Raw genomic sequence first — 26593 nt, forward strand, 5'->3', positions numbered from 1 at the left:
TTAATATCTGTGTTTTCTAATAGCCTTAGGTGACCCCTATGAAAGGCTCATTCGACCCCCAGAAAGGTCGCAACCCACAGGTTGAGAACTGCTAACCTAGAACCTCAGAAGGTGACCTTATGTGGCAAAAAACTTTTTAAAACTATAGTTAAGTTTTTAAATCACATCTGTATTTATTGGGGGAGGGAGGAGACACACATGACATGACATGTGGGGGAAGATCAGGATACAAGTTTGGGTAATCAGTTGTCTGCTTCCACCATGTGGGTACTGGGAATCAAACACAGGTGGTCAGGCATTCCAGCATGCTCATTTACTAAATTGAGATGTGTGTGCCCGAGTGCGTGCGCACACACACACACATGATACTAGGGACAGTATAAGAAGTCAAAAGAAGATTGAAGTTACACAGAGACAAGCCAACAATACCAAAGATTATAAGCAATCGATTGACAAGAAGCCAGAGGAGAGGCATGATGCAGCCTCCATTAACACTTCTAAAACAAATCAACTTTCTAAGGTCTGGATTTTAGCATCTACCCTGCAGAACCATGTGTATGTCTGTTCTTCAAAACCTCACCATTTGTGGTAGTTTATTATGGAATCCCCAAGAAACAAAAACCACCATAAAACAGACACTATAGAAGACTCATAAAAAGCAGTGGCTCCTCCCTTCTCCCAGGTCCCCAGTGGGACATAATCTTGTGTTTATGTTTCTAGGTATCCTGGGCACGCTACATACACTTTTCAGCAGACTTGGGACACAGCTTCTGACCACCTGCATTCCACTCCTCCGCTTCTTTGCATCTTCTGTTAGTTACTCTCCCTCTTTTGGATAGCAATCAGGAGCCTATTTTGTGACTACGTTCATCATCTGTGGTTTGTCTATTGGCAGATTCTAACCACTACAAATCAATAGATGTCATTTATGCTATTAGGACTATGCAAATGTTGCTCAGGCCAAGCTAATTAAAATGTTTGCATTTAGTTTTCTTCTCAGAGAATCCAATTTATGACCCTGGCACCACTCATAGCACAGGCTGATCAAGATCAAAGGCATTGTCTTTTCCTCTCATCATTAGAAAAGGACAAAAAATCATCTGTTTTGTTGGCTCTGAGTCTGAGCAATGGACTCCCCTCCAGAAATTCAGACTGACCTTTTCTTAAGAAATACAAACTCGGGGCTTATTTGCCACAGTGCGAAGGATCCTTGTCTTTCATCTCTTCTTTCTGCTGAAATCATCCATCCCCACCTCAGGCTCATTCTCAGCATGCCCCTCTGGTGCTGCTCGAATCTAGCCAGGTGAATATCTTCTTGTTGCCTATCAGTAAGCTCTGAAACTAGATTCACCTTTCTTATAATAACCTGTACGTATGTGTGTGTGTGTGTGTGTGTGTGAATGCATGTGTATGTGTCCATACATACACATGTATGCATTTGTGTATGTGTGCATGTATGTTTATGTTTGTTTGCACTTGTGTGTGCACCTATGTGCATGTGTTTGTATAAGTATGTGTGTGTATTGTATGTCTGTGCACGTATGTGTGTGCATGCATGCATATGTGTATATGTGTTGTGTGCTTGGCATGCATGCACATGTATGTGTACATGAATGTATGTGTGTGTGTATGTTTGTGTGTTCATATGGATATGCATGTGTTTTTGAGTGTGTGTGCATGGGTATATTTGTGTATATATGTGTGTGCATGTAGGCATGCATGTGAATTTGTGTGAAATTTTTGTGTATGTGCATGTGTACATCTGTGTGTGCACTTCACTAATGTGTGTATGTATGTTTGTGAGTGTGTGTATGCCTATCTGCGGGTTCTACGTCATTTCTTAAGATATGCAAAGAAAAATCAGTTTTCTATTTCCCTGTGCAGCTGAAAACATCTTTATTTCACCATACTTGCTGCTGTTGGTGTAAAATTTTATGTTGCAAATAATTTTTTTTCCTTTAGAGTATTAAGAAAGTATTTTTGTTTCCTAGCAACTGTGATGATGATGGTGAAGCTCATACCCAGGAGACCTTCAGTCCTTGCGGCCACCTTTCTTTAACTTTGACAACTTTTTTTTTTTAGCATCTTCTCATTCTCTGAGCTGTGACAAGACTGTATCAATGAATGGCTTTTTTTCCTGCTTAATAGGTCTTTTCCAATCTGACTATTGATGTCTCATTTCAGTCTTACAAATTTCCCAACCTTCATGTGCTCATTGTCTTTGTTCTTCTTTCTAGAACTCCCATTAGTGGAAGGATGAGCCATTTGAAACAATTTTCTATCTTCTTCCTTGTCATTTCCCCCATGCCCACTCTTCCTCTTTGTGCTGTGGGGAGCTGTCTTTGCTTTGTGTGGAGTTTTGATGTTTGCTCTTTTCCAGATGAAGTGTTTAATTTGCGCGTCTTTTTTCTACAGTAGTGGTTTAGTTTTCAAAGCATCTTTTTTTTGGATTTGCATATGCAATGTCCTTTCAAATATTCCAGGAAGTAGTGTTCACACAGGACACTATTATTCTCTGAATTTAACTTTGTTAATCAGAGGTCGTGTCTTTTCCTCACTTATCTTGGGCTTTGTAATATCCGCTTGGCCATTTTTGCACACTGCGGGTGCTTGGTTCTTTCTTGTAGGTACTCACAGTCAGGTAAGAAGCCTCATTTCACGATATTTGCTTTTAGAAGTCTGTTTATTCTCTGTTCCCTTTTTGATAATCATCTATTCACCTTGCATAAAAGATTCCATGGAGCTTTACTTTGTAATAATTATGGAAGGTTTTTATATTTTAAAAGTTATTTATATATTCTGGATATTAACCCTTGCATACTATGGGCAGAAAAATAAATTGATCCAGCTGCTATAGGAAATCAGCATGAGGTTTTTCAAAAAATCAAAAACTTAAACCATATGACACAGATATACACCATTTCTGTGTAAACGTACAGATGAATCTGAGTCTGCACATAGCAGAGACACCTGTACACCCACGTTCATTGAGGCATTGTTCACAAGAGCCATGATATGGAGTGAGCTTAAATGCCCATCAACAGATGAATGGATGACAAAATATGATATTCACAATGCAATTTTGTTGAGCCATTAGAAAGAATGAAATTATGCCATTTTCAGGACTTGGATCCCAAGCCCCTCAAACAGTTATTTCCAGGGGAAAAATATTCTGAGAAATGACTAAATAAGGTTTAAAATTTAAAAGGTTTCTGCATTGTAGTGCTTCTTGGAAGAAGCCAAAATACCTTTATTTGAAGATAATGTGGTTTTATACATAAAAGTTCCTAAAAAGTCCACGAGGAAACTTCTACTGTTGATAAGCACTTTCAGTAAAATAGCAGGATACAAAATTAATTCACAAAACTCAGTTTCCCTCCTATACACAAATGGCACATGTACTGAAAAAGAAACCAGGGAAAGAATACCTTTCACAATAGCCTCAAGAATAGATTGAGATCATTTTAAACCAGCAAGTGAAAGACTGGTAAGATAAAAACTTCAAGCATTTGAAGAAAGAAATTGAAGACATCAGATTGATAAATTTCCCATGCTTACTGATCAGTAGGGTTAATAGAGTGAAAATGGCCGTCATGCAGGAAGCAATGCAATCCCCATCAAAATACCAACACAATTCTTCACAGAAATGGAAAGGACAATTTTCAACTTCTCATGGAAACACAAACAACCCAGGATATCTAAAACAATACTGAAAATAAAAGAATTGCTGGAGGTATCACCATCCTTGATTTCAAGTTGTACTACAGAGCTATAGTAATACAAACAGCATAGTATTGGCATTAAAAACAGAGACTTTGATCAATGTAATCAAATTGAAGACCCAGATATGAATGGACACCTATGGACACTTGATTTTTCATAAAGAAGTCAAAAATACACACTGAAAAAAATGACAACGTCTTCAATAAATTGTGATGGTCAAACTGAATGGCTGCATGTAAAAGCCAAATTGATTCATACTTGCCATCCTGCACAAAACTCAATTCCAAATAGACCAAGGACCTCAGTGTAAGGCTGGAAGATACCCTGAATCTGATAGAAGATAAACTTAGGAATAATCTTGAACTCACTTGCACAGGAAAGATGTTCTGATCAGGACACTAATAGCATAGGCACTAAGAATTAACATTTAATTAACAATTAATGAATGGAACTCCATGAAACTGAATAGCTTCTGCCTGGCAAAAGGCACTATCACTCAGACAAAGTGGCAGCCCAGAGAACAGGAAAAGAGCTTTGCCAATTTTTACCTCTGATATAGGGTTAATATCTAAAATATATAAATTACTTTAAAAAAAACCTGGAATCAAGAAAAAAAAACAATTTAAAAAATGGAGTATAGACCTAAACAGAGATCAAAAGATGAAACAGTGGCTGAGAAACAGCTAATGAAATGTTCAGCATTCTTAGCCATCAGGGGAATACAAACAAAATGACTCTGAGGTTTCATCTTTCACCAGTCAGAATAGCTAAGATCAATAAAACAAAGTGACGTGAAGGCTCATGCAGGCAAAGATGAGTAAGACGGAGTAAGGGGAACACTCATCCATTGTTGGTATGCTGCCACTGCGGAAATCAGTGTGCTGGTTCCTCAGGATGCTAGAATTAGATTTACCTCAAGATCCAGCTGTATTACTCTTGGGCATAAACCCAAAGGATTCTACATCCTACTACAGAGACACTTACTCATCCATGTCCATTGCTGCTCTACTCATAATAGCTGAAAATTGGAAACAGCCTAGATGTCCATCAACAGAGAATGGATAACGATGTTGTAGCACATTTACACAATGGAGTATTATTCATCTGTTAAAAAAATTAAACAATGAAAATTTCAGGCAAATATATGGGGCTAGACAAAACATCACCGTGAGTGAGCTAACCCAGACCCCCAAAGACAAATATAGAATGTATCCTATTATATGTAGATGCTAGGTTTTAAGCCTTCAACAGGCTTTCTACAATCCATACAGCCTCAGAGCTTAAGTATAGAGTAAGGGACTAGGGGGACAGTGGGATCTCCCAAGGAAGGTAAAATAGAACACGTAGAATCTCAGAACCTTTAAATCACAGCTGGTCGCCACGAGTGACATGGGACATGTAGCTCTTTCTAAAATTGATTTAAATGAAGAACACCTTTCTAGAAAGTTCCCCCTAGCAAGTTTAGTAGATTTGCAGATAAAGAAAGATGACCAAGCTCAGAAAGACAAATATCATGTTTCCACTCAATTATAAATTATATATATTTTAAAGACAGAGAAACCATTTACACACACACACACACACACACACACACACACACACACACTGGAAACTAGGAGAGGGAAGGAGACTGACAGGAGAAAGTAAGAAAAGAAACCAAAAAGGTGAGAATGATGGGAGGGTAAAAATATCAAAGTATATGATATCCTTGAAAGAAACAGTCTTTATGAAATTCAGCATGATGTGCAATGCATATATACCAGTAAAGAATTTTTATAAAGAGAACCATATTATACAAATAACAAAACTATGGTTGGCATGGTGTTGGAAATGGTTAAGTATTAGACTTGATTTAGACATAAGACAAGGCAAGAATTCATATCTTCTTTTTCTCTCTGGGAAATTATCTAGTCAACAAAAAGCCCAGGGTTTTAATTTTCTAGTGAATTAACTTAAGTAAATGGCCCAATTGCTCTAGTTAATTATAACAACCTTCCAGGATCATCACTAATAACCCATTAAATAATCCTCAACTGTATACTGCAGAAATCTTGTAAAACTTGCTCGTGAGTAAACTCTGAGAAGAGCTGCATGTGTCCCATGTCACTCTCAGTGACTTCCCATGACTTAAAGGTTCTGAAAAGCACCGTGAGAGAAACTGGTTAAACCTTAAACCTCATTTAATCATTCTCCAGAATATTCTTGATTATTCTTCTGGGAATATCTGTATGAGGGACTTCAGATTCAAGTCCACTAGCAGAGTCCTGGGTCATGAGTATTTTCATAAAACAAAGTCAAAACCAGAATCTGTTTTTAGGCTACATGTGCCTAACCTGAAATGCATCAAAGAATTTGGATTCTGGATCCTGGATCACTGGTAGCTGCCGTTGGAGGATGAAGGTGATGGTCTGCTTGGAGTGAACATAGCAGATCGTGGGCAGAGAAGAGAGATGCAAACAGAGACAACCTGAAGGAGTTTGTGAGAAGACAGTGAAACAGGTGGCAACGGTTGGTTGATGTGGTTTCAACAGATAGGCTTTCCAATGGGAATTATTACAGCATGCTGTGTTCTGAAGGATGCAAGCAAAAGATGGACAGACCCATCAAGCTGGCTGAAGTACGGGATAGGAGAATATTTTATCCACTTTTACAGAGCAGAAGGCCAAGGTTCACAGAGGTGAAGTGACTTAATTAAAGCCACATGATGGATCAGTGGATCAGTATCCACTTTTGGAATATATCTGAAAACTGGCTGAGTCAAATGATTGGGTTCCTAGGATCTGGGAAGGTAGATCCACAGGATATAATCCAAATAACTCCTTTCCACGTCATCAGCTCAGCCCTTTCTCTGCATGCCATGCACAAGCTGGCTTAGGTCGAACTCAGTGGCAGGTGCCTAATGTCTTGATTTCATCTCTTATTGATTATAGGGAGCCTTAGAAACCAGAGGAGCCACTGGCTACACCAACATCCTCCAATTCCCTTCTGAAATCTGACTTGTGTGCTTACTGGGTGAAAAGCTACCCACCTCATTTCAAAACAGAGGAGAGCTGTGAAGTGCCCATGGGCAAGACCTGCCTTTAATCACATTTCAGAAATGGAGTTTATTCATCATCGGGGCAGACATGCTACTCTTTTTCTTAATATACACTTTGAGGGCTATAAATTTCTACCGGTTTTGCTGTCATTGCTTTTCTTAGGGTTCTAGAAACAATTTTAATGGGTAAATTTTTGAGACACACTAAATTGTGCAAACTGAAATGTTACAATCTGATAACCCCAAGTTATAGATACACCCATGAAGCTGTCATCCTGCTACCATAGCCAAGATACACCTGTATGTGTCTATCTGTATTTCCATGCTCATTTAAAAAAATTCCCAAGTTCCCACCTCAATTGTTCATAACTCTATCCATAGCCAAATCCTGATGGGATTTCTCTGATAATAAATTTCAATTACAGAATTTTATATAAGTGGTATCAAGATGTAGTCATGTGTGTGTGTGTGTGTGTGTGTGTGTGTGTGTGTGTGTGGAAGGAAGTTCTAGCTTCTATATGTGGTATATTTTCATTAGATTTATTTATTTTTATTTCTTTTATGTATATGAGTGCTTTGCCTGCATGTGTGTCTGTGCAACATATGAATGACTGTGCCTGGTGTCCATGGAGGCCAGAAAAAGAAAGTTAGATCTCCTACAAGTGGAATTACAGATGGTTGTAAGACAGTATGTGAGCTGTGAGAACCAAATTTAGATCCTCTGGAAGAGCAACCAGTTTCGTTAACTGCTAAGCCATTTTTTCAGTGCCCCCCCCATTTTACAGTATTTTTTAAACTATTTCATACATGTATATAATGTATTCTGATTACCAACCCCAAACACTTTCTCTTATTTCCCTTCATCCATATCATCATTCACCTCTGTCTCCTCCAGTCCCTTCCAAGAGTCATGATTTTAGATTTTGTTTTGTGGCCTATCTAGTTTAACTTGAACCAGTGAAATTACCCCCTGGAGCCTGGTAGTCACCAGTGGGTACACAGCTGAAGGCAAGAACTCCCCATCTCCTTCAATCTATCAGTAGCAGATAATTCAGCAGTGAAGGGTGGGGCCCACTAAGCCCTTCTCTATCCATGCCTTACTATTAATTGGCCCATTCTTGTGCAGACCTAGTTTAGGTACCTACAGGTGAGACTCATTTGTGTTATTTACATCAATGGTTCATTTTGTTTATTGCTGAGTGGTAAGCCATTGTCTGGCTGTATCAGGTGTGTTCATACATGGACCAACTGATCAACATTTCAGTTGTTTTCTATTCTGGGACTATTTTATATAAAGCAACTACTGTATGAGTGTTCATGCATAAACATTTTATTCAAATAGGTATTCAATTTTTCTTTATAAACACATAAAAGTAGTATGCTGTTGAGGTCCACAGAGGTTCCTTAGTGAGATCTGAGCTTGCTTTATACAGCAGGGCTGCATTAGGGGAGGGCTTGAGCATGTGCTTGGTTACTAGGTGTTTGCAATGTTCTGCACTTGGCTATGCTGCGGGGGGGAGGTCTTTTGCTTCACCCCTTGGCATTCCTTTAAAAGCTCTTTATCAGAGACAGAAGGGGCTGGTAGACCTTGATCCAGGCCCTCCTGAGGTTATCCTGTGTTTCTATCTGCTTCTTTCCCCCTATATTTCTATCTAAATATTTCTCACTTCTCCCTCCCCAAGAGTACCCTGGGAGAAAAAGTGGGAGCAGGTCTCCTACAAATGGCGCCAGAAACAGAGACCAGGGACTTAGTGAAGGGGGAGTTAGAGGACTTTGTGGAAAGTTACGGCATGTCCGATTATGGAAATTAAGGTGACAGCAATCTATTTTCAGGAGTGAAAGGGGCTGAAAGATGCCCTAATGAGGCTGCAGCATATATTTCTCTCTATCTAGATTTCTTTCTTTTTTCTCTCTCTCTTAAAATTTTATCTATAAAAATTAAGGAAAAATGTAAGGTGGAGTAGGAATATAGTGTAGAAAAATCTTAGAATAAGAAGAAAAAATATAAAGTAGAATGCAGGAATATAGCATAAGAAAAATATAAAATAAGATAAGCAAAAAGACAGAGGAACTATGTCCTTAATTTACTAACTGGGAAAAATCAGAGAAAAAGAGGAGAAAGAATGGAGAGAAAAAACTTCTTGTGGAAAGCTTTTGGCCTGTGAACAGTTTAAGTCCCAAGCAGCAGGGAAAAGAATTTTTCCTGAGGTAGATGTAGGTAAAATAAAACTTTCACTCTGCTGGTGCTGCCACTGTATGAAAACATCATACCATCAGAATTAGTTTCCTCTTGGCCATTGAAGACAAAGTTTAGAGAGTAGAAGTCTTGGGAAAACTTGGTGTCTCAAAAACTGAAAGCCTCTTGGGGGAAAAAAACAAACAAACTTAATCTTTCTATAAAAAACTAAAAAGCCTTTCAGACCTTTGCTTCTCAGAGATTTTCTCTTTCTGTAAGGGCAAAAATTTAATTCACCTGGAAGTAACATCTATGGGAAAATCACCTGTGGTTTACTCTAAGAAAAAAACAAAAACACACCCCTTGGAAGAGGGCAAAACCTCTCTCCTAGTCTTGCCTTCAAGCCAGTAAAAACAGCAGCCAGAAATCCCCTGTAGCTAGAACCTAGCCATAGATGCTTGGGAAAGTGCTGGCAGAGAGCTGCAGAGAGCCCAGTGAGGCAAATTCCTCCCTGACAGGGAGGGGCTGCTGGTACAGAGGAAGTAGAAAAGCTGAGCCTTGGCAGCTCCAGCATCAGAGACTCTGTATCTGGGGAGGCGACAAGCCAGGACAAGACAAAAATATATCTGGGAAAGAATCTCTCTGACAGGGTTTGAAAAAAAGCTTTATTTTAAGTACTTTCATTCTTTCATCAACCCAATAAGGGTGAAAGAGCAAGCTCCAAGGGAATTTTGCTTCGGGCACAGAACTGCCTACCTTAATATGTGTCAGTGGGCAGGCACAACTCAGCTCCAGAGAAAGTACCAGGAAAGAAAAATACCTATTAATGCCACCTCAGGGAGAACAGAAATTGCTCCATCTTCCATGGTAAAAAAGCAAAACGCTTGACTTAAAAACTTCCCGTGCTAAAAACAGAAACTTGACTTTAGCTGTGTAAAGGAAAATGGAAGTGGTGTATTCGAAAGGCATTATGGGAAACATAGTCCATAAGGTTGTTCATAACAGTGGGAAGATATAGAGAAAGGCACCATGGGAAACATGTTTTTTCAGATCAAAATGGCGGTACTGCCTGAAAAAAACTTTTTTCAGCTGAAAGTGAAGTTTCTTTCCTAAATGCTGCTGGAAAGTTTGGCTTTACTTCCTGAAAAATAAGAAACAGGTGATCAAAAGCTTGCCTCTCAGGAGATAATAAAAATGCTAATACTGTTTATCAACAAGTCATTTTATTTATTTATTAAGAAATTTTTTCATTCATTTTACACACCAATCAAAGACCCCCTCTTCCCTCCTCCCACTCCCCAGCCTCCCCCTCCCATCCCACCTCCTACTCCCCCCTACAAGAAAGCAAGGCCTCCCATGGGGAGACACATCCAGTAGAGGCAAGTCCAAGCCTTTCCCCCTGCCTCAAGGCTTCAGGAGGTGTCCCATCATAGGTACTGAGTTCCAAAAAGCCCGCTGATGCACCAAGGATGGATTCTGATCCTACTGCTAGCGCCCCCCCCACCCCCACCCCCAAGCAGATTAAGTTACACAATTGTCTTACCATGCAGAGGGCCTAGTCCAGTTCTATCCAGGCTCCATTGATCCAACTTTTGTGAGTTCCCACTAGTTTGGTTTGATTATCTCTGCAGGTTTCCCCATCATGATCCTGATGCACTTGCTCATAGAATCCCTTCTCTCTTTGACTGGACTACTGGAGCTCTTCTTGGTATTTGGCTGTGGATCTTTGCATCTGCTTCCATTAGTTATTGGAGAAAAGATCTGTGATGACAGGGTATTCACTGGTCTGATTACCAGGGTAAGCCAGTTCAGTTCAGGGACCCTCTCCACTACTCCTAGTAGTCCAAGCTGGGCTCATCCTTGGGGATTCCTGGCAACTTCTCTAGCAGCGGGTTTCTCTCTATTCCCATGATATCTCCCTCTATCATCATATTTCTTTCATTGCTTTCCCACTCCATCCCTGTTTCAGCTCAACCACCCCATTCCCTTGTGTTCTCATCCCCCATCCCCTACCTTCCATTGCCCACCCCTCATCCCCAGTTTACTCATGGAAATCTTATCTATTTCCCCTTCCCAGGGTGATCCATGCATCCCTCTTTGGGTCTCCCTTGTTAGCTAGCTTCTCTGGAGTTTTGAGTTATTGTCTGGTTATCCTTTGCTTTACATCTAGTATCCACTTATGAGTACATACTATGCTCTGTAGCCCTTTTTTTATTGGATTGTTCAGTATTTTGATGTTTAGTTTCTTGAGTTCTTTATATATTTTGGAGATAAACCCTCTGTTAGATGTGGAGTTGGTGAAGATCTTTTCCCATTCTGTAGGCTGATTGTGTCCTTTGCCTTACAGAAGCTTTAGAAAACAAGGAAAAATGGCCCTTACACTGTGAGATATCTTCAAGTATGAAAAGCTTATGAGATGGAGTTGAGCTTAAGATATAAGATAAAAACATTAACATCATTAAAAAATGCTCATGGTAATCTTTTAAAAAATGCAGTTTTAAAAATTTGAGAAAAGGGAATTTTACCCTGTTTTAGCCTCAGTTAAGTTTAGAGCCATTGATAAATTAGGCTTTTGTTTCAAATTCTCAAGAAAACTCTCAGAATGATATCAAAGCTGACTATAAACTCTGGTCTTTACTATAAACTTTGAACTTTAGAAATGATTTGTGTACTTCCTGTCTTGTTAATAGTTTAGTTAAGAAATATTTTCTAGATGTTAGTTAAGAAATCTCTTCTATAAGCTTGATAAAAAGTTAAGAAATCTCTTCTAGATATTTGCTAAGGTAGTCCTATAGAGTTTCCTTATGCCTATGTTTGTAAGAAGTATAAATAAATAAGCTTTTAAAGAGTTATAAATATGTATAATGATAATAGTTCAATTAAGATATCTCTTCTAGAGTTGTTAATGTGTATAGTAAATAGTCATGATAGTTGTAAATATGTAATGTTCATACTAGAATTATGTTGATGTTAATGAACCAGAGTTTGGTATAAGCTAAGGGAATCTTTGAGTTTGATGTAATTTATTTGATGCAGTTTGTAGCAAGAGTTTATTGATTTAGAAAAGGACTTGGCACAGCTAAAGCTGTTATAGACATCTTAAGACCCATTCCAAAAAAAGACATTCCATCTTTATTATCCTCTACTCCTGTATAGGGAGGTGTGGCAGCTATGGAGATTGCTGTGGATGGCTGTAAGCTCAGTAGGAATCTGGTCCAGAGCTGAGTTAAGCTCAGTACCCCCTCCTGCCAGAGGCTGAAAGTCAGGAACAGGCAACCTTCTCCTGATGGTTTCCAACCTAATAAGAGTATGCTTGATGGAAAGCATATATCTATGATAGGTAATGGAAGTAATAATCAAAGAGAATGACCTAAGACAGACCTCAGTCTATCTGAGGGCCTGAGGGGCTTTTTAAAAAATTAAGAAGAGGGAATTTTTAGGGTCCACGGAGGTTCCCTAGTGAGATCTGAGCTTGCTTTACACAGCAGGCCTGCATTAGAGGATGGCTTGACCACGTGCATGATTACCAGGTGTTTGGAATGTTCTGCACTTGGCTGTGCTGGGGGGAGGTCTTTTGCTCCACACCTTGACATTTTCTTTAAAAGCCCTTTAGCAGAGACAGAAGGGGCTGGTGGGTTTTGATCTAGGCCCTCCTGAGGCTATACTGTGTTTCTGTCTGTCTCTCTCCCTCTGTGTTTCTATCTGAAATTTCTCACTTCTCCCTCTACAGCTAGGCCCCAGGTGGAGCTCCTGGAGTCCAATTAGTGAGAAAGAGGAGGGTTTATATGAGCAAGAATTGTTGAGATCAAGGTTGGATAAAGCATAGGGACAAATAGCTAAACAAATGGAAACACATGAACTATGAACCAATGGCTGATGGGGCCCCCAACTGGATCAGGCCCTCTGAATGGGTGAGACAGTTGATTGGCTTGATCTATTTGGGAGGCATCCAGGCAGTGGGACTGGGTCCTGTGTTCATTGCATGAGTTGGCTGTTTTAAACCTGGGGCCTATGCAGGGTCACTTGGCTCAGCCTGGGAGGAGGGGACTGGACCTGCCTTAACTGAGTCTACCAGGTTGATCTCAGTCCTGGGGGGAGGCTTTGCCCTGGGGGAGGTGGAAATGGGGGGTAGGCTGGGGGGAAGGGGAGGGGGGCGGGAGGGGGGAGAACAAAGGATTCCATGGCTGATATGTAGAACTGAATTGTATTGTAAAATAAAATAAAATAAAATTTAAAACAAATAAATAAATAAAATGTTTAAAAAAAAAAAAGAGTACCTTGGAAGAAAAAGTGGGAGCAGGTCTCCCACAGTATGCCCAGTTATATTTTGATGCAAATTTCGCTTTTGAAAAAATATTTTATTTGATTCGTTTTGTTGTCAATTTGCTATATGTACATTGTGTACTTTTGTTTTTCTATACCCCATCCTCTGTCCCATCACTATCAATCCCCCCATATCCCTACCAGACCCTTCCCAAGGTTCACAACTTTTAGTTTTATTTTGTGACTTATTAAGTATAGCCAAGGCTATCTGTGTGAACTTTAGGTTGCAAGCACACAGTCGCACTTGGTGGAATGATGATACACACACAACTGAAGGCAATGATTTCCCTGTTCCCTGAATGGATCACTAACAAGCAAACAATTACAATGAATACAACTGTCACATATAAATAGCAGTGAAGGATGGAGGAGACTATGCGTCACTTTTAAAGATGATCCCAATATTCCAAATTGGCTGCCCAGTCTTAATATCTAGATATGTTAGGTGCTGGAAAGATGACACAGCATTTAATAGCATGACCTTTCCTTACAGAGAATCCAAGTTCAACTCTCAGCACCCAGGTTGGACAGCTCACAACTCTTGGTAACTCTAGCTCCAGGAGATTGAATGCCCTCTTCTGATCTCTATAGGCATAGCACTCGTGTGTGTGTGTGTGTGTGTGTGTGTGTGTGTGATACAATTTAAAAAATATATTCTAATGGAGACAGAGCTGTATACAGCAGTTGTACTTCACATTTCTCTGTTAATGACATATGTTAGTTTATCCCTAATTATCTATTTTGACATCACTATAAGTGATATTGCTTTTAATTTTAATTTTTGTTAGCCTCTGTTGTGTGCAAATGCCATCAATTTCTGGTTGCTGATCTTGTACTTACTTTACTAAACTTACTTAGAATTTCAGGAGATGTTTTTGTATATTTGTAGAATTTCTATTCAGATATTTACACTTGAGAATAAGGTATTACACCATATTTGGCATACTTTTTTAATATATGCCATTTGTGCCAAGTTTGCTATGGATGTCTTCTATATCCTTCCAGATTTTTGTGTACTTTATCAATGGTTGAGAAAAGAATGCCTAAATATTTAGATATAAGGACAGCAAGATGGATCAGCAGGTGAAGGTGCTTGCCACCTGAAAATCTGAGTTCTCAGACTGTCCTCTGATCACCATTCATGCTTCATGGCACACACACACACACACACACACACACACACACACACACACACTCTTTCTCTCTGTCTCTGTCTCTGTTTCTCTCTCTCTCTTTCACACACACACACACACACACACACACACACACACTGAATAAATAAACATTTAAAATTTTTGGTTGTAATTGTGAGTTTATCTACTTCCTTTGCAGTTCTGTGAGTTTTATCTTCATGCCTTTTGGAGTTTTGTTATCAGCTGGATAAGGGTTGAGGGTTGATGGTCACTCTGTGCAATTTTCATTTTGACAGTTTTATCATTAGTGTATGGCCCTTGGTCTTCAGACAAATTCTCTCCTCCAAAATCTACCCTGTCTGCTAATTTCCCAGACTTTTACTTTCTCTGTAATTTTGGTGGACATTCCATTTCCTAGCCTGTTTTCAGTGTCTATCTTCAGTGGCATGTTCAGATTATTTACATTTGATAGGAATGTTTTAGTTTTGATCCAAACATTTTTTTCATATGTGGTAATTACTTATTTTTCTTCTCTGTGTGAATTCTGTTGAATTCATATGCAATTCTTTATTCTAGATTATCTCAATTTTGGGTTTATGGGTTACAAATTTTTCTTTTGTTGCATTAGGTCTTGCTTATGGTAGGTAAATAGTATATACATATAAATTACAATAATATATTCCAGTGATACATTGTGTACCACTTTCCATATGATATAGGTATAATTTAGCTCTGTTTAGTGATTAAAAAAATACTCAGAGAAATAAAGCATTTTTTTGTTATGGACAGAAATATTGGTTAGGGATTTAAGAAGACTTCACTAGCTTCGATGGTTTTCACAAAATGTGATGCAAGGGCACACATCAATGTATTGTCTATATACAATACCAAGTCCCTGAAGTTACATTATCTGTGCACACTCACCAATGAGGAAATAGTTGAGATTTTTTCCTTGTTTAAGTATGAACATCTAATAAACAGTCCCCCAATTACTCTCCAGATCACTTGGATAGGCATCACACATGAGCATCAATCAGGTTAACAGTCAGAGATGGATCTGCAAGCCAGCATTTGAGCTGAGACCCTGCAGCAGAATTTGGATTCCTTTGGCTCTTCGCATTAGTCACTCCAGGAGAGCAATTCACATCCCATAAATCACGTTCAGACGGTGACTCATAGGGCTGTCTGAAATTTACTCATCTCAGTCTGTGTGCTAGAATTAAAGAGGATCTGAGCCTGTCGCTATGATGGGTATGTCTGTGTAAACGTGGCACACAAGGTGCAGATTTAGTTCTTGCCTTTTTACCATTACAAGTACACAATTAATCTTTTAATATATCCTATTGGGACAGATCAGATTTTTTGTTGCCTGTGTCTTTTGGTTGAAAGAAATGAAGGGTGGAATTCTTAAGCTTACATAATGTGTGTTCAGATCTAGAATTAATTACTTCACTTTATTTATTATTTATTTACATGGTTCTAGTGTGTGTGAGGGGGAATGTACCTCAAGAGGTCAAAAAGGAAGTGTTAGATTCATTGGAGCTGTACTTACAGACATTTGTGAACTGTCAGATGTGAGCGCTGGGATTCAGATCCTCTGACAGAAGAGTAAGCATTCTTAACCTCTGAGCCATCTTACAGCACCTACAAGTTGTTTCTAAAGCATATGAATAGAACCGGATGGCTTAAGTTCATTTCCTGTATTTAGAAAAACGTTATATAAATGAACTGCAAAATTTTCCTAGGTTATTTATATAATCATGAGAGTTGTCAGGCTTAATGGTCAAGGCATTTGATGATGAACAAAGAATTCTTAGTTACAGTTGTTAAGGTATTTGACAATGACCAATCAGCTTTGTCAGAGTTTACAACAGAGTGGGGGAAAGAAACACTATAACTGCGGAACACACATTGCCACTATATGTGCAACGTGTGTGTGTGTGTGTGTGTGTGTGTGTGTGTGTGTGTGTGTGTGTAATAAATATATGGGGGTTTGAATGAGAATGAACCTGATAGGCTCACATATTTGAATACATGGTCCCCAGTTGTTGGAACTGTTTGGGAAGAATTAGGAGCTTTGGCCTTGTTTGGCTGTTTGGAGGAGGTGTGTCACTAGGGTGGACTTTGAGGTTTCAAAAGACCTCTGCCATCCTCAATGTTCTCTCTCTACCTCCTGACTGTGGTTTGAGATGTGAGCTCTCAGCTGTCTTCTGACATGCTTTCCCTCTACCATCGTGTATTCTAACTTCTGGATCCAGAAGCACAATTAAATGATTCTTTGTGTATATTGACTTGGTCATGGTGTTTTATCACAGCAATAGAAAAGTAACCAACACATTATATATTCTATTATATATTAATGTACATTCCTATACATACACACATAGAGACAAGTGATTATCACAACTCCAATCCACTGGAGACAAGGGGAAGAAGAGTTTTAGTGCTGGGTGTATAAAGGAGAATGTAGACACTGGCTGCAAATGAGAGGACAGGAAAAGATGCCGATTTCGTATTCCAATGTCTCTTGCTATGCACCCCAGCCTACTTGAGTCTCTACAGCAGTTCCCATACGGATTAGCAAAAACAAGGAATTTTTCCAGCATGTGGCTGTCTTTTGAAATAGATGTTTAACTTGCAGCTTTGCAAACTGATTTCATTTAAAGAGACATATGCTTAGTAGCTTTTGCATTTCAGTTTCAGGAAATTGCTTATTTCACTGTGGCGGCTGTTCACTGTGCTAGGGCTGGTGATGACATGCTATTCCCCTGTGTGTCCACTGACGGTAAGTGTGATGAATACTGTCCTGGGGATGGCTTTGATTTTATTCCCTGGATATGATTTAGACAGACTGATCATTTAGGTAAACGATAACACACAGAAACTCCATAAAACTGTCTTTAAATGTTTTCTCAGAAAAGTAGCAATGCAGAGAAAACCAGGAATGTTAGAGTCCTCCCATATTTGTGACTCTATTGAATGCTGTGGCACTATAGTGTGCCATAGTACACTTGTGGTACACGATAGTACACGATAGTACACTTGTGGCACTATTGTATACTTTCATAAAAGCTTAGTCTATCCAGTGTCCAATGAACAAATTAAAAGCAGGAATTTAATTTTTTATTTCATACTACAGTTATGGATGGTAGGAGAGTTATATTGTGGAGAATAATTTAAGTTGCTTGGGATCCTGTGCAGGGAGTGCAGTCATGGTCAGTCCCTCAAGTTTGCATTCATATTAAGACTTGTTGATATGACCATCTCACCTTGGGGAAAATTGACACTATCCTGCTAAGCAGAAGAAGAAGTGTCAAGAGCAGAAGTCTGGAGGTGGGCAAAGGTTAGCCCCTTTAAGAGATGGAAATGGGGCTGGAGAACTGGCTTAGTAGCTGAGTGCTTCTTGTTCTTGCAGAGGACCCTACTTTACTTCACAGCACTCATGTCTGGTGGTTCACAACTCCCTAAAGCTTCATCTCCAGAGAACCTGACAACCTTCTCTGGCCTCCACATACTGTGCTCACATGTACAATTCAAACACATACACAATGGAAAATAATGTAAATCTTAAAGGAAAGAAATGGAAATGGCTCAGTGTGCTGAGAGCCAGCAATGAGGTTTGCAAAGGCACATTTTGGATTGTTCAAGTACTAGTAAATTTTAACCGAATGTTTCGAATTTGTAAAAACAAAAATGGACATGGAAATTCCATTTTTCTTTTATATTATTCAATATAAAATATTGAATAAATATAAAGTGTTGGATAAAATATATTTATTACTCAATAAAAATTAATTAATATCTGCTTTCATACTGGAAATAGTTTATCTCAGAGCAATCAATGGGAAATAACACTTATTTGGTAGGGCCGCATGTCAAAGGCAGTAGTAATGACTTTGAAATGACTTAGGCCAAGATTAAAGAGTAGAAATAGATTCATATCTCAATTCCTGTTTAATCTTTAACAAGAATTTGTTGAACTTCAGTGGCTCCCAAACTAAACCCTGGATTTACTGATGTCTCATGACGTAATGTGATATTATATGCTCTATAATAAAACAGCATTACAAGCAGAACTCAGAAAAGGAGAGTGTAAGGGAGATAAAATAGTTTTCCAATTGTATCTTTATATTTTCAAAAGAAAATGAAAATGACCCCAAAATATTATGAAATGCATAGATTACAACTCATATATGTGTCAAAAGTGTTAAAATTGAGTGCTGTACCTTGACATGATTCTGATTATGGGAAACAGCGTATATGTCAAAATCAGTGGGGTAGGAGACACTCGGATAGGTCAACATTATAACTAACAATTAACATTAAATGTTTGCATTTTGGAATGAAGACCAGATGATAAGAATGTGGTCAACAACAACAACAAGAAATATATACCCCAAACTTGAAATTCTTAGGGGAAAGTACTGCGAATATTTTGATATCTAAGCATAGGTGAAGTTTTCTGTTTTTTTGGAATGGGACTCTAACCACTCCAAAAAATACTAGAAAGAATTGATAAGTGGGTGCCACAGCCATGCCATATCCAGAAGACAGCAGTTCACAGCACTCCTCCCTATTCTCCAGATCTTACATTCTTTTTTTTTTTTTAAAGATTTATTTATTTATTATGTATACAGAAGAAGGTGCCAGATCTCATTACAGATGGTTGGGAGCCACCATGTGGTTGCTGGGAATTGAACTCAGGACCTCTGGAAGAGCAGCCAGTGCTCTTAACCTCTGAGCCATCTCTCCAGCCCCAGATCTTACATTCTTAATGCTTCCTCTTTGTAATTTTTCCTGAGCCTTGGCTGGGGGGTTGGGTAGGTGTGGTGAGTGTGGCCACTGGGAGAGTCAGCTGTCCCAGTGGAAGACCCCACATTCATATACATATGGGTAGCACTAATTGGACTCAGCAGGTTAAAAACAAACAAGCATATAAATAAATAGATTATAAAAGAATGACATTGAAAGATGTGAACAGGGATCCCCAGAGGAGTTGGAGGAGGGTATTATCAATATATACTGTAAACATGTCTGCTGACTACAGTGAGACTGACCATAATCAAGAATGCTAAACAAATAAGATTGGCTGTCAGGGAACAACATCTGCACACACTGTTCAGAAGTATCAACTGGTGCAGCCTCTATAGAAAGTAGTGTAGAAGTTTCTCAGAAAACCAATGTTAGAAGTATTATAGGCTCCTGCTGTAGTGCTCCTGAGTATCTACCCAAGGAATTAAAGGCAGAGTAAAACAGAGATACTTGTTTGTTCATGTTTACTAGGAAATTACAGACAATAACCTAGTCATAGAACCCAGAGAGGTGCCTGTAAGTGAAGGGATAAAGAAAATAGCACACACAATTATGCACACACACACTATACACACACACACACACACACACACACACACACACAGACACACACACACAATTGAATATTATTCAGCCATTTAAGAAAGCCAAAGCATTTCATTTTCAGGAAATTTAATAGAACCAGAAATCATGTTAAACAAAACAAGCCAGACTCAGAAAGCCAAGTTCACATGTTTCATCTTCTGTGTGGAATCAAATAAAAAATCATGAAAGCAGAAGGGAAATGATGGGAACTACTGGGAATAAGACAGTGTGCCAGTGGGAGGGGGGACGGCAGGAGTGGGGAACAAGGGGGATGGGTGTGATGAAACCACCTCACGTACATGCATGCAGATGTCCAAGTGAAACCCATGACTTGGTTCAATTTAATATGTTCTAGTGATAAAAGGAAACATACATTATCCCACTGTTGAGGAGAATGGCTAATAAATAAATTTGCTTTGACTCAAGCTGGAATCATCCAACCGGCTGACTCAGATTCCTCATTTTACTTGGTCTTAAAAGACTAGGCTGTCATCAGACATAAATTCACATAATGAGATGAAGATGCTTATTCCAGCCTGGCTCATCCATGACTGTTTCCCAGTGACTCACAATCTTTTACTGTCTGCTCTCACATTGTCCCAAGTCTGATCTCTAATGTAGAAGCAATGCCACAAGTCACTTCCAAAATGAAGATAACGAACTGTGTTGTTAGTTTGCTCCTCCTACCTTGGGCCACGTTCTTTAGGGAAAGCCACCTGTGATATCATAGGTGGTCCCAGGGAGGGCAGACACAGGAAGGAACCATGAACACCACCCTAGTCATAAGTGACCTATGAAGCAATCCTAAAACCACAGCAAGCCTTCAGAAGACTATAGCCCTGGCCTCATGGGAGATCCTGAGCCAAAACAACTCAGCTAAATCCTTTCTGAATACCTAATACCATAATCAAGAATGCTAAACAAATAAGATTGGCTGTCAGGGAACAACATCTGCACACACTGTTCAGAAGTATCAACTGGTGCAGCCTCTATAGAAAGTAGTGTAGAAGTTTCTCAGAAAACCAATGTTAGAAGTATTATAGGCTCCTGCTGTAGTGCTCCTGAGTATCTACCCAAGGAATTAAAGGCAGAGTAAAACAGAGATACTTGTTTGTTCCTTTCTGAATACCTAATTTTTAAAAACTGTGTTAATGTTTACATTGAATTTTTTTAAAAAAAATTTTAGACAGGGTCTTATAGATCTCTGGTAGCCATGAACTCACTCTGTACTTGAATGCCTCATCCTCCTGCCTCTAGCTCCCCAATTCTGTGATTGTTAGTATATACAACCACACCATTTTATCCTATTCTGCAGATCAAATCCAGTACTCACTATGCTCTTGGCAAGTTCTGTCCCACCTGAGCTATATCCCCAGCCCTAGAGTCATATTTTTGAAAGCATCAATCGATACTCTAGTCACCAACATCTACAATAATACCTAACATAGGACATATATCTTGAAAGGTTCCAAACGGCATGCTCATTGTTTATGTTATTCATCAGAAATTACTTTTTTTTTCTAAGAAAACATAGTTCTTCTCTATACAGAAACCAGATGAAATTCAAACATCCTTAAAGTTAATAAAGTCTTAAATGTATTTAATTATTAAATACTCAGGGCACTTACTTTCCAGGTAAGTCCCTGCCCTTCAGATACAGGTGTTGGCTGTGGAATAAGATGGCTCCATCTCATATAGAGAGAAACTGTACCATCACATCACTCTATCACATGTACATATTTTTAAATAAGGAAGATAGCAAAAGGATCTTATAAATATTTTGTCCCAAATGCAAAATACCTGAGTATACATGGAAATGCAAACACAGACCACTTTTGTTTTTAATATCTATCTCTTTCTCTTCCAGGAGGCTATGTTGTTTTAACCACCTAAATATCATGAGACAGGCCAGAGGTGTAGCTCAGTGGTAGCACACACAGACACGCAAAGTAAACAAGATAAATACACAATGAAAATGAAATGGAAACCTTGAACATTATTTTGCATCTGTCTTGACTGATGGTTTGCATCAGTGTATTTTTGTAAATTACCCGTGTAACTGAGTAAGGTAGACAAACCTGGCAGTGGTGCCCAACGATCCCCACTCCAGATGTTCCTACTTGTGTGTAATCCTCCTTTCCTCCAGGCCAAGAAAGACCTGTAAAGTGCTTTTAACCAATAGAGTGTAGCAAGCGTGCTGGTGTCACTCCCATGGTAATACTGCATCCTGAAAGACTTTCTCAGCTGACTGGAGGTAAACGGCCATGTTTGAGATGCCCTCACCATGTTACGGAACTGCAGGTGACTCCCACAGCTTGAAGGCAGCCTCTAGCCAACAGCTAGAAAAAGTCAGGACCTCACACAGCCATGAGGTAATGAATTCCACCATAAATCCTGCAAGATCTAGGAAGCGAATTATTCCCTGGTGCAGCATCTAGATGAGAATGTAGCCCAGTTGATGTTTGACTATTACTTTAAAAGACCGTGAACAGAGACTAGCTAGATCATAGCTATTATCCTGACCCATGAAAAAAACAGGGGAAAGCACTGTTTGATCTTCTAAGTTTCCCCCCCTATACTGAGGGTTAATGGTAAGGCCTCAGACATGCTAAGCAAATGCCCTGCCACTGAGCTATAGCCCTAACTCTTTTTACCTTTCAGAGTCTCACTAAGGTACCCAGGCTGGCCAGGACATCCTCTGTCATGCCGGTTGTCCTTGAGCTGTGAAACTGTGATCTTCTTGCTTCAGCTTCCCAAGTAGCTGGAATTACAGGCCCGAACAGCAGTCAACTGAGCTTCTAGATTTTTTGATAGCTTAGTACTTGGCTATGACAGAGTAATACATTTTGAGATTTATATTTACTGTTATCCACGCTCCTAACCTTATACATTTGTTCCTATTTTTGATAATAAAATATTACGTCTTTGTTGTTGCTATTCAAAATAAATCCAAATTCTTTCAAAAACAGTAACAAATGTAAGCGAACCAATTTCTTTTGAAAGAACAAGCCCTCCTTTGCTGATTTTTTATAACACTGAATGGGAAGGTGTCCACATGCATTTTTTTTCTCTCCAGATATTAAATAACAAAAAGTGCTACAATATGTTGACACATGTTATTTTGGTTTTATATGCAGATAAACCAAAGGGGAGCAGGAAGCAAAGATCATTTGCAGTCAGTTGTCTTTGAGTTCATGCATTGTATTATAAAAAGACATGATCATGGGGGCCATGGGATACAGATCAATAGTAGATCATAGCATACATGAGGTCTCGGGCTCACTCTCCAGCCAAAGCACACCACCTCAACACCACTGAAGATGTGACCCTGGTAGGGAAGGAGTCCTGTACCCAGTAAATTTTGTTAGTTTCCATGGGGTAGAATAATCTACTTCCATTCATCAGAAAGGGTTGACAACCAGCTATTCATGAATGACTTTCATTATCAATCTGTTGGGCATATGATGATGGGTACATTTAAACAAACAAGCATGATTTGCATGATGCAGTATAATTTATGCTTATATGCAAACCTCAAACTTTTTATTTGAGTCCATGTCATTTTATCTGCTGATTTGTTGTGGCTTAAGTGGTTACGAGATAACATCAAGGAGGTCTAGGGTGAAACAATATCTTTGAGACATGCATGACATAATCGTTGCTCTCAATTCACAGTATTTGTGCTTGCCTGCATATGATTTGGGCCAAGGTCAATCCAGTTAATACTCTAGCATGTGAGGGGGATGGAGTAACAAGCTCCCATCTCTAACTGAGGAGCTACAATAGCTGATGACTACTGCGGGTGGGTCAGATTTCTTTACAGGTGTGGTCCTTAGTAGTTTGACCATCTCCAGTGGATGGCCCCACACCCCTGCATATATGGGGCAGCTGTAATTGGACTTCATGGCTTTTGTTTTTCCTCCCTGGACCTCAATTCTCTTTTCCTGTCTTCATCAATTATTCAGTTGTAGCCAAGTGAAAATTTTCTATATTAGTTTTGATTCCCCAATAACTGCATGTTTGAGGTAGTACTATATTCAATGCAGAGGTGAGAAAACTGAGACAATATATTCAGCATTTGATGCTGGAAAGCTGGATAGAACAAACAATAAAAATTAAGCATAAATAAAAAGGATTTAAAAATAAAAATACAGAGATAACAATGGCATGGCAGCAGGTATCTGAAGAAGAAACGTTCTCTGAGCTTACAAATAGGTCCTCAGTCTAGGCATCTACAAGATTACAGATATATCAGATGTGGTATGTTTATGAAGGAGATAATAATTGATGAGTAAAGGAAACGAGAATTGAAGTCTCAGGGAGGAAAAACAAAATGTTATTTAGGAGGCTGAGTCAGGAGGACCACAAAAGTGTAGCCTGGGTTACATAGTGAGATCAAGACAGCCTGGGCAATTAAGAATATCCATCTAAAAATAACAAGTAGAAAGAGGGCCAGTGATGAAGTTCTGCAGTTCAGCACTTGCCTGGCATAGGAGGTGCCCCGAGTTGAATCCTCAGTACTGTAAACAGACACAGAAATCAAAACAGTACATGGCACAGATCATTCATGATGATTCAATAGGCAAAATCTTAGGGGTTATTTTTGTTTTTACATAGTCTTAGGGTTGAGTTGGAGCACTGGGATCAGAAACACTTCTATTAGAATTTACCATCTGATGGGAGAGTAAGGGGAAGTGTAGACAACACAGTTGGAGACCAGCCACAGGAAGCCAAAGATGCATGGGCTTTGCTGTACAGTCACGAGCAGAAACACAACAGCTGCTTTGAGTAGAGTGGTCATGTACATTACAGAGCTGCTCTTTTTGTCAGCTTTGAGCAGGGGGCTAAAGGAAAATGGTCTAATTTGATGTGTGATAGCTTTGAAGGAGGAATCCAGAGCCAATGGCAGGGATAGGAACAGGAAGAAAAAGAATTGACAACATTTTATTTTCCTATTGAGATCCAAAGCACATAAGAAAAAGACCTTAAATTTTAACTCCTTCTTTGCTCAGCTCTCAAGTATGAACATGGAGGGCATTGTTTCTGTCACCAATCTCAAAAGGAAACATCTTCCCATTGGGGGCAACAGTGTTGAGTTACTGAGGTTTCTGGGATGTCATAAACTTTGGTTGGCTTTTCTCCATCCCCAATTCCTACTTACAGTTGGACAGAATGTGGCAGAAAGGAACTGATGTGCTCTAGTTATAGTCAGATGACCTACATTCAAACCCAAACCTTTACACCTGGGCAAGCTAGACATAGGTCCTTACTGTCCTTCATGTTAGAAGACTGAAGAAGATTAGACTATAATGTGAATATAGTGCAGTCACTGTGGAAGATGGGAGGATTGTGCATGGTGCCCTGAAAACATAGAAAGTACTTGGTAACTACTGTGTAAGTTGCTGTCAAGGGGTCATCTTTTCAAAATTCTGAACACCACATTGAACAAACTGCAGTGGACTATATCATCACACCTCACACAGTCTTCTTGTGTGTATAGTGTTCTTAAGACTCACACTCACAATTATCTTCACAATGGGATCTATTAAGCTTATTGTTTTAAGAACAAAACTGGCACATGCTTCCCATTTACTCTGAAAAAAAAAATGAAAGATTCATTTTGAAGGTTCTCTTGGATTGCAAAAAAAAAAAAAAAAAAATCCACACAATGGAACTATAAATTTAAGTGAAAGGATACACTCTGGAATTTACAATAGATGGCAGACTGTGTTCCTAGTCTTCCTAAAGGTGTGAAATTGTAGTTAATTGCTTTGTTCTTGATTTGAAAGAGCAAAGAGTTCATAAATAATAAGCTTGAGTGGCACTTTGCAGAGGCTCTAAAATCCCTCAATGTAGTTTCCATTGCCAAAGATGTAATTCTTCTGGGCGTTGATTATTCCCATGAATTTTAAAATATTTAAAAATACTCAACAGAGACCTAGCTAGAGACAAAAATTTGCTCTGAATTTTATTTTGGTACAGCTGTATGTGTCCGTGAAACCTTTGACTTTCTGATACACACAGAAAGTTACAATACTATATTTATTGTGTGCCGCTGTATATTATCTGTAACTAACATATCATTATCTATCTACCAATAATTTACTATCATCTATCAGTCATTTATCTATTTATCTACTATGTAACATCTCTGTGTCTGTCTGTCTTTTAAGGTTTCTTTTTCTGTTTCTCTGATAAAATCCCTGTCAAAAAGAAACAAGGTAAATGGTTTTTTTTTTTGTTTTTTTTGTTTGTTTGTTTTGTTGTTGTTGTTGTCTTTTTTTTATTTACACTGCCAGCACTCCTGGTGGGATGGAGTCCATTATGGTGGTGAAGAAATGGTAACAGGCAGAGACATCATGGTAGCAGAAGCAAGAAGCTGGCTGATGACATTCCATCAACACTCAGAAAGGAAGAAGTGGAGCCAGGCTGTGAAATCCAAAGCCTACAGCCAGTGAGGTTCTGCTTCCTGCTGAATCTCACTGTAATCAGATTAACCATATCCACTCCCCATATTCTATCTTTTCTATGTAATAAGAATATTCATTATCCTTCTCTGAGTTTTTAAAGATACATGGTGTGTAATTGTCATCTGTTACCTCACTGACTGCTATCAAGACTGGCTTACAGACTTCATCAAGCTATTTCAAACACTTACAAGTGTGTTTGATATTATGCTATGTTAGTATATTGATACCATAAGAATGCATTGTATTAGCCTGGTCCCACCAGAAATGAGCACCAATAATCTCATAGAGAGCCACAACCACTTGAAGTGGATATGAGAAATAGAACTGGGGATAC

The 26593-nt window shown here is 39.0% G+C and overlaps 1 long non-coding RNA gene across 1 annotated transcript in view; it reads left to right on the plus strand.

Moving 5' to 3' along the window:
- Positions 1-26294, plus strand: part of LOC131910661 (uncharacterized) — a 77754-nt gene extending 51460 nt beyond the window's left edge. The window contains exons 3-4 of the long non-coding RNA XR_009379192.1: positions 17090-17177; positions 26089-26294. This is a non-coding gene — a long non-coding RNA (uncharacterized LOC131910661). The remainder of the gene's footprint in view (positions 1-17089; positions 17178-26088) is intronic.
- Positions 26295-26593: the final 299 nt, after the last annotated feature.

Source organism: Peromyscus eremicus, chromosome 5, assembly GCF_949786415.1.
Source record: "Peromyscus eremicus chromosome 5, PerEre_H2_v1, whole genome shotgun sequence".
In the NCBI taxonomy this organism is placed as follows: Eukaryota; Metazoa; Chordata; class Mammalia; order Rodentia; family Cricetidae; genus Peromyscus; species Peromyscus eremicus.